Consider the following 9,870-nt stretch of genomic DNA (forward strand, 5'->3'; position numbering starts at 1 on the left):
GGAGGCACATCTTGCAGCAGGGGCTGGAGTGGGAAGGGGGTGGGAAGGGGCTGAGAGCTGTCCTGCCAGGACAGGGTGGCTGAGCTGAGCAGGTCCATGTGGGGTTCCTGCAGTTCCCTCTCTGTGAGGGAGCCCAACTCGGCAGGGGAGATCCCTACAGTGGCCCTGAATGCCCTGTGGACTTAGCTCGTGCTGCAGGCAGTGAAGTGGCAGCAAAAATAACAAGCTCAGGCTGAGGCTGCTCAACCCAGATCCTCCAGGGCCCTTCTGGCATGGCTTTCAAACCCTGCGTTTCTTCAGAATATTATTTCCGTGAAAAAAAAGTGGGAAGGGAGACAGGAGCTTTTCCAATCCAGGCCACTCTGCTTTATGGCTCCTAAGGTACACGGCTCAGACTGTTACTCATCCCAGGGCTGAGGACATGAATGAGCTTTCTGTTTGGAAGGCTTTCAGGGACGTGCCGAAGCTGGTTCTTATGCAGCCAGCAAAGGGAACCATCAGGGCAAAACATGCCTGAAAAGAGAAATTGAAAACAGCCTTGGAAGAAAACGTGTATACATGTGGCATGACATTTATTTATTATGCTGTGCTGCAGAGCTCTTGCCCAAGCAGAGTTGAAAGCTTAATGAAAACGGTGGATTTTTCTAAGCTCTACCAGGATTTAGACCCTCCGGCAAATGTATAAACAAGGAACATTTTCAAAGTCTTCTCCTGCTAATGGTTATTCATAACTATTTTAGGGACCTGCTGTTTCATTTGACTGACAGCACCGAAAAGGAAAAAGGATCCCAAATGTGGGCTCTCCGCTCCATGATTTTCCTAACAGCTGGACAGAAAGCAAGGCCCGTTTTCTGCTCCTGCCACAGCTGGTTTGACATCTGTGTAACGGGGGAGAAGCAATGGGGATTGATTGGGCTTGGGAGATTAAAGGTAATTGCTTTTGCTTCCCACATCTCCGAGAAGGAAGGTGATGGGCCAGGTCTTGCCGCAGGGGACAAACCCATTTCCCAGTTCCCATCGGCACGGGCGGAATCCTTTGTAGAAAAGCAGGAAAAACGCTCTGAAGTCTGACTCAGGAGAGGGAAGGAGACACTGAGTGCCAGGATCTGGGATCTCCACCCTTGTCTGTGTGAACACCTCTCCCCAAAATCTCTTCTCTGCCCTGTCCCTCCCTCTCCCCGTGACCTGTGGGAGGTCAGTCCTGCTCCCCCCAGGGCGAGGGCTGCAGGTCCCAGCTCACTGGCACTGAATGAGCAGGGCCTGGCACGAGGGACAGTGGGATGAACAGGGCAAAACTCGGTGTTTCCTCCACCCCTGTCTTTTGTGAGAGTGTGAAAATACCTGGAGACAAAACATTTGCAAGGTTTGCCCTTTCAGGGCGGCTCTGAGGCACTTTGAAAGGTTGCCATGGGTTCTCCTTTCCCTCTCTGTGGGCAGCTCAGCCTCCCAGACTGCAAGCCCAGCACGTTTTGAGTCGTTCAGGAGTGACTTAGAGACAAGAGCTGAATTTTGTGGGCACAGTGAGCCTGGCTTTAGAATGGGCTCAGGATGAGCCTCCAAAGTTACTGCCTGACATGCCCTGACCAAGGTGCTGGGACCCAGCTGCTCATCTCTGTAATTAGAGCCTCAGCACACGGTCCCAGCAGTTCTCTCAGTTGCTGTCCCACACACTGCTCCAAACACTGTCACCACAGAGTAGGGCAAAGCTGCTCTTTCTGGTGATCCTAAAACATCTTGGGATCCGAAATTTTCTGTGCTGGCACTTGCTGCCAGCTCTCCCTGTGGCATGCCAAGCACATCTCAGGGTGTCAGCTCTGGAAAACCAAGGCAATCATTTCCCAGCCTCTCGCTTGCCTTATTTTTGTCAAAAGCAATCAATGGACAAGTCTTATTTATTTATTTATTTATTTAAATAATGGGAAACAATCCCAAACAAGCCTGCAGAAGGGAGGGAGAACATTTGAAATGAATTTCACAGAGGTTTCCTTCCTCGCCCTTGACTCCAGCCCAGGAGATCTCTTGGCTGAGATGATGCGAATGCAAGATTTTATTAAAAATAAACCAGCATTATAGGAAAGGAAGCCCCGAGTTGTTGTTAATGCCAAACAAACCAACCTGAGCATTAGGCAATATAAATATAATCTACGTGATGGTTCACATATGTTCTCTGTCTGTCTGCTATAAACTGCAACAGCCCACTCAGGGTATAAAACAAAGCAACTTTTTCTGTTTATGTGCCTCAAATGTTTGGGTTTCTTTTTTTTCCCTTTTTTTTCCCCCTTTTTTTTTTTTTAATTATTATTGCCAAATCAGATGTGGTCATGTGGCTTTCAGCAGACATTTCCATGATCCAGTCCAACCTGCTGGGTTGTCAGGCCTAATCCATCAGCCCCGTGAATTGTGCCTGAGGTCTGAGATGAGCACAACCTTCTCTCTGGTTTTCTGTGAGGAAGGTATGACAGTGAGATGACACAGCCATGGCTCACAAAGGAATGGCCTGTGACTCCGTGGAAGTTCCCAAAACCCGGGAACTTCCTAAACCTGTGGCTCCACACTGAACAGTCCAACGGCTGCAGAGGTTTGGCTCCAGGAAACGAGAGAGGGACAATTTCCCAACCCTGAGCACGACTGGCACAACACGTTTCATGTCCACAGAGTTGAACTTTCTCACCTTCTTTCTCAGGTACTTGGTGCCGTGGCCCAACTTGCTGGGCCAGTCTGTCCTGAGCCTGAGACTCTCTGGCTTGGGAGACACGGTCAGGCTTTGTTCCACCTCCCTGCAAACCCTCTGGTTAATCAGACTGCCCTGGAGCTCCAAAGCCATTCTCCCTTGAGGACATGGCCCTTCTGGAATGCAGCTGAGCTCTTCAGGGATTCAGAATGGATCCAGCACACAAGAGACCTGCCAAGGCAGCTTTGCAAAGGGTCCCTTGGTGCGAGGGGTCCCATTTCTCTGACCCCCAGCCCTTCCCTCAGTGCCACAGCACAGACAGCAGCTCCTGTAAGCCAAGAAGACAGAGTTACTCACCAGCTTTGAGCTGTGCAGTGAACATCTGGCTGTTGATAGGGGAATGAATAAGCTAAAGGGCTGATGGGAACCAGATTGTTTGCACTCTGTCCAAAAATTCCACCGTGAGCTTCCAGTGTCAGCTCTTGGCTTATCTCTCACCCAGAGCCTCTCTGGGCACTTTCTGGGAAGTCAGGAGAGGTGTGGGTTTGCACCATGTGAGCAGGAGGATTTGTCATGCTCCCGTGCTGTGCTTTCACCCCAGCAGGCAGGTTTGGGCTGGACTGAGGACACCCTGCTCCGTGCCCCTGGAGCCAGGAGAGGCACATTCCCACCTCCACGGCCAGTGGAGCAAGGAGGGGCAGGGAGAAAGGGACTGGGAAAGGGACCCTGCTCCTACAGGGACTCAGGACAGAACTCAGTGTGTGTGGGGGAGAGCAGAAGCTGGAGGCTGGCTCAAGGACCCTGCACAAAGCCCCAGCACATTCCTGCCTTGGTGCCTCGCCCACTGTGCCCAAGGGCTGGGACTCAGCCTTGGCATCTTCCCTGTTCCCACTTTCCCAGACCCTGCAGAGCATTCCTGCAGAGCACCTGGGCTGCCCACAAGGCTGATCCCCCTCTGTAGGGGAGGCAGGTTTTTTCCTGAACCCCATTTTTCCTGTCCATGATGGTTTTTGACACGTTCAAATGGTGAATTTGAGAACAGATGCATTGCGGGTATATAAAACAACAACAAAACCACAAAAAACCAAAACCAAAAACAAACTTTAAAGTTTACTTAAGCCCTGGCTAAAAATACTTTGAAATTTACTTAATGCCTGGCTGGTTGATGTTCAGCATCAAGAAATGCCTCTAACAGGGAAGATGGGGGGGGTCTCTTCCTTTAGCCAGACATCCTTGGCGTGACTTACAAACCTCAGGGCCTCTGGAATGACCACTGTGCAAATGGGCTTTCAGAAATGAGTGCCCAGCCTCCCTCTAACTGAGGCACAAAGGGAAGCAGTCTCAGGAAAAGAATCCACCATGGGCTGCTGTGTTTATCAATAACACTACCCACGTCATCAGCAGAGGACAAGAGGCAGAGCCCACCTGCAGAATTAAGACCACCACAGCCTGAACCTGGTGCCCAACACTGACATTCTTCCTTTCTCTGCTCTGCCTCCCACACAGCTCTGATTTGCCCTCTGAATATCAGTGGGGATGTCTCAGGGTGACTCCTTGGCCCTGGATCTCTGTGACATCCAGCTCTGGTCCAAACAAACCAATGAAGGCAGAGTGAAAATGTCTTCCCTGCAGCACTGTCCCTTTGGAACGGCTAGTGGAGGAGACAGGAGGAGAGGAAAGTTCTTACACTGTAATCTGATGCACAAAAACAGACTAAGTGAGGGACCTCCTGAGCCATCAGATGAACATGTTGCTGTCACAGGTGCTCTGCCATATGTTGCCATTCACACCTTTAATGCCACTGGAAGGCTCTTCCAGACCTGCATTCCTCTGGTGCTTCAAAGCCATCTACTAATTTTTCCACCTCAAAAGTAGCCATGGCCCGATTTCAGAGACCCGAAACTTAAACCCCACTTTGTGTCTCCTCCATCACGCACAGCACAGAAATCTCACCTCTCAAATCCACCACATGCAAGGACCTTAGTCTCCATTCTATTTGAGAAACTTGGGTTTGGTGCCTCAAACTAAAAAAAAAAAATAACGTGAAGTTATGACTACAGGTCATTGTTGACAAAACTGGCAGTAGTTCTTACCATCATGTCATATAAAACAAGCTCATTTTCTTATTAGTATAATTATAAGAGTTCCATTTCCTTCCTTCCTGTTCACACCCCTTCTCTGAGCCGAAACCAAAGATTTCTGTAATTATTACTGCCAAGCCCAAACAACTCAAATGAAATCAAATCTGGCATGGAAAGCATCTTCACTCACCGTGTCTTTCAAAGGCTTATTAAATATTTCACATACAAACACTCACACACACACATCCCCCCCAGCATTGCCTATTTTCACACTAGTTTATGAATCTCCCCCAATGCCAAAGAATGAGTAAAAGAAGCTGGAAAATTCTTTGGGATCATGAGGTTGAGGAGACTTAATCCAAGAAATGTCGATGTTGAAAGACAGGAAGATCTGTCAGATCAAACTGAGGTGGCTCCTGAAGATGTTGTCTCATAACTTAAATTCACGCTGCATGAGATCTCCTGAGGTGCTTTAGCACTCAGACTGTGGTTCTTTGGGGTTTTCTCAGTTGGGGAAAGGGGGCAGCAGCCAAACCATGGCAGTAACACAGCAGTTTTCAGGAAGGAATGCAAGTACAGACTGAAATTCAGTAAAAAAGCAACCCAACCTTGCAGAGACTGGGTGGGATTTGCCTCTCCCAGGCCTGGATGGCTGCAGGGTACAAGTCTCCATCCCAGCTGGATGCCCTGAGCTCTCATCGTAGTGGAAGGAGAGAATTGGCCTCGTGGAGCACAGAGACCATTTGGTCTGTTTTAAATATCCCCTGAGATAAGATGAATCATATCCTGCAAATCCCCGCTCTCCTCCATTGACTGCAGAGACTCCAAACATATAATTACTTGCAACATAAACATGCAGGGGGGGATTTATAACATGTATTTTATGTTTATAAAGTCCATGCTTTCCTCTGAGCTCCACTCAAGTCAATGGTGCAAAACCTGATCAATACAGCTGAGGGAGTTTTAGGGGGCACCTCAGCCAAGCTGCAGATTTTATACATCTTCTTTCTTCTTAATTTACTTTATTTGTTATTGCTCTTGGTTCTCAGCATTGACTAGATCTCCATTTACTGTCATACAGGTCTGAACGTTCAGCTGTTCTTTTTAAGGTCACTGTTCTCAGACTGACTCAGGTCCTTTTTCCCCTGCTGTCACCTTGAATCAGCAAACTCCCACCCTAGTCTGGGAGTGCGGTGTCTTGCTCTTTGTTTCTGTTAAAATTCACCCCTTTCTCTCACTCAGCACTCCTTCCAGGTCGTCCAGCTCTTCCCACATCCTATTCTGATCCCCCTCTGTGACAGCAATGCAGCCCCTCCAGTCTGTGTCACCAGCAGACCTCCCGACCAGGCGCCTCGTTATTTTCTGCCAAGTTCATTAAGGAAAAATATTTAATAAGATTGGTCCCAGGACTGATTATTAAAGAGCATGATGGAGTTTCTCTGGATTTACTCACAAGTAACAGACAGCAAATGTTGGCCCCAGCTGGTATTTTGTTCAAAACAAAATAATGACTTCCATGTGTCTCCTCGCTTCCCAGCCCGAGGTGTGTGGAGCACTTGCTGGTGGTCTGTGCAGTGCTGGCTCCGTGCAGAGTGCTGGCTCCTCCAGCTTCTAAATTCTGCTAAATTAAGCAAAGCTTACACTAAATGTTTTCCTAATATTATTTTCACGTGTAAGAAACTGTGGGAGTTTCTGGTGTGACCGTATGGGATTGGAAGGGGATCTCACCTGTGAGGTGATTCCTGAGCTGGGACACGGTTCAAGCAAAGTGGGACCTGGGGAGCTTCTTAACTGTTTGTCAATACAGAGTGTGTTATTTATGTCACAGTAGCCCCACATAGGCTGATCAGAAATAGGCTGAGCCTTGCACAGAGTCCTGCTGAGAGGGATTACAGGCTGGGCTGCCAAAGGGAGGAAAATCAGGTGACAGGTGAACAAAGGAGGAGGACACAGGTGAGGAGGACACATCCGTCTGGTGCCTGGAGCTGCTGGAAGCTCTTGGTCAGAACTCATAACACCAGGGTTGAAAAACATCTGACAGAACACAAGGAGAGCCTGGAGCTGAGTTTAAGGCAGAGAACTGAGCAGATGAAGGTCTCTGTCCTTTCTGTTGCTTTGATTGTAAGGCTGTGGACTAGGAGTTGTTATAGAACCTGTCACATTGCTTATATGGTAAAAATAAAGGGTCTTCTTCGTGGTTAGGATGATAAGTACTGACTTCAAGGGCTGAACCATCCCAACAGGCCTGTGAGGGGATTGCTCCACTCTCATAGGTCTGGTCCTAAATCTGTGGGTGTAAATGCTTCTCTTGAGCCAAATTCTCTGATGATGGTTGTTCCAGTGCAGTCTGTGCCCTCCCAGCACTAGGACAGCCAGCTTTTTGTGCAGTATTGATTTCTTCTGGAGTATCAAAGAGTGTTGAGCTGATGGTTACGGAGTTAAAAGCAGCTTTATTGCCATTGCCTCCAGCCACCAGAGTGACAAGGGAAACACCTGGGAGCTCAGGGGAGCAAACAGAAGCCTGGGGGAAAGAAAATGGATCTTTTGCTCCGTGACAAGCCAGTGGTGAAGGGACAAAGAAAGCAGGGAGCAGTTGCCAAAGCCTGGTGCTGTCGAGGTTTATCAAGGTGACCAACCTCTATCAGAGTCCTTTTGCAGCTGCTGCAAGAGAGGGACAAGGAAACAAATTTGCAGCGTGTAATGCTCCAAAACCAAAGCTCTGACACAAAACTGGGTACCTGACTTACCCACAGACCGACTGCCAGGGCAAAATTAATCTCACCCAACAGAGGGGTCCACGTGAGGGAGGAGCTCGTCACCCCAGAGCTCGTCACCCCAGGCTGCCTTTGGGGCCAGTGAGGAGGAACAGAGGAAGGCAAATCCTGTCCTAGAGCTTAGAGCCAGAAAGAACTTTGTGTTAACCCAGCCTGACCTTCCTGGGGACACTGGCTGGGGACACACCACTGCCCCCAGCTCAGAGTGTGTTAAACCTGGGACAGACCAGGAATGGGAGGAAGGAGAAGCCTTGATGGAATCTCCTGGCCCTGCAGTCCCTCGTGATAACTCACTAACTCTCTGCATTGCCAATTGCATGTTGGAAGAATAAAACTCTCCCCGCTTGCAGCCTCCCCTCTGGACATTTTTAATCAGCTAATTTCTCCCAGGGCTGCCCAGGCAGGCCAGAGTTCAGGCAGGATTCCCATTAGAGGTAGGAAAGACCTGTCTGAGCACTGAGTTTATCCAGCTGTGTAGTTTGCAGTGAATAATGACCACTGGGGCTTTAGCAAATTGTGTGGGCAGTGGGGTAAGGGGGGGAAGTGACAGCCATGAATCACCCCAGCCTTGCTGCCTGTGGAGACTTGTTATGGGATTTCATATTGATGTGCATTTTCTATCTGTGTTTGTGCCCATATTTACATGATCATGGCATTTTCCTGCTGGATTCCCCTGGTATGTTTTTTCCTTCATGTAACAAACATATAGGCAGAGATATTTTTTTGGAGGTGGTGGTGGGGGATGACACCAGGACAGGTGTAACCCTTTTTCAGGATAAAGGGCAGGGCTGGCATCATGTGTTCATTGAAGAGCTGAGGGGTTTCTGTACTGCCCAAAGTCCCTAAAGCCTTAGGAAAACCAGGCATATATAACATTCTCGATGTTTTTTCATGTATAGCAGTGGTTCTTTCCTCACTTTTTGCAATTTCAGACCTTATGTTTGTGGCCTCACTGAATCAGCCCACGAGAAACTGTAGAAAACAATGTGGAAATTGAATATAAATGAAATTGGAGGCACCTGGAAACTGGCCAGCATAAAACTGGTGGTGATCAGCCTGCATTGCCCTGGGGAGCTGAAAAAATGGGAAGCAAACACTGCAAAGTGACCCAGGGAGTATTCCCCTCCAAACATTTCATTTTCTTTTTCTGTGCTGTACTCGATAGTCAGGGAGGTATCAGTTTTAAAGCCATTTTTGCCATGAGATTGGCCCTTTGAAAAGTTTCAAACTGTGGCTAAAATAGGTTTGTGTCCCTTCTCCTGTCGTGCTGCAGGGAGTGAATGAGGTGCTCTGTGCAGGAGGGGGGCTTTGTCCCTTTTAACCACCTGGGAGTGCCCATGTGTCCTCTTTCCCCACTGCAGGGGCTGCTGAGGGCAAACCAGGGGGCCTGGCTGGTACCTTGCATGTGACCCCAGCTTTTCTGATTCCATCCTTTAGCCCTCAGGGCACCTGTGTGGCCTGGTCACATATTGTCCCAAAGAAAAATAACCTGGAGCCTGTCTCTGCCAACCTTGCTTTGCCCTTTTTCCAACTAAGCTCTTTTTTGAGAGTCAACACCAACTTAGCTGTAATCTTTTTGAACTTTTTCGTTTTTCAGTGGGCTTCTGGACCAAAGTAAATGATTTGGGTCCTTCAGTTACCCCTCAGAGGGGCTCGTTGGCTTGTTTATTTGTCTACTACTCTTTTCCTCCGGAGGAAAATACGAAAGGAACAGAAGGATATGTAAAAGGAAGAAATTGCTATTGGACTTGAGTGGGGTGGGAACAGTCCCTCTGCAGCTCTCCTGGAGCCCCTTTAGGCACTGGGAGGGGCTCTGAGGTCTCCCTGGAGCCTTCTCCTCTCCAGGCTGAAGCTCCTGGTGTGTCAGCAGCTGCTGCTGAGGGTCCACAGTGTATCTGGGCCAGCCGAGGAGGGGGTCAGGTGGGTTCCCTGGGAGCTGGGGGATCTGGTGCACTTCATGAGGTGCTATCCTGGTGTCTGCTTTGCTCTGCATGAAGACCTGACTGCGTGGCTATCCCTGCAGAGACCGAGGTGTGAGGTCACACGTGTCTTCCGGGTGTTTCGCTGTATGAAAAGAAAACTTGCAGTGGTGTGAGATGTTTATGAGGTGATACCTATACCTGGGAGACATGAAGAGAGGAAGAAAGCCAAAGTTCAAGTGCGCTGGTAAGTAGCCTTAAAAAACTTGCCAAATGCATCTTAAAGACATTAAGTCGCTGATACAGCGCCCCAAGTTTCCCCTGTATTTGCTGCAGGAGTCTCTGAAGTTCTGCACTCCTGTCCTTCAGTCACTTGTTAGGTTTTTTCAGGGTGGTTGTGTCACTGTTGCCACAGGGGTGTGAGG

The sequence above is a fragment of the Corapipo altera genome, unplaced genomic scaffold, assembly GCF_003945725.1.
Source record: "Corapipo altera isolate COAL_440 unplaced genomic scaffold, ASM394572v1 165, whole genome shotgun sequence".
In the NCBI taxonomy this organism is placed as follows: domain Eukaryota; kingdom Metazoa; phylum Chordata; class Aves; order Passeriformes; family Pipridae; genus Corapipo; species Corapipo altera.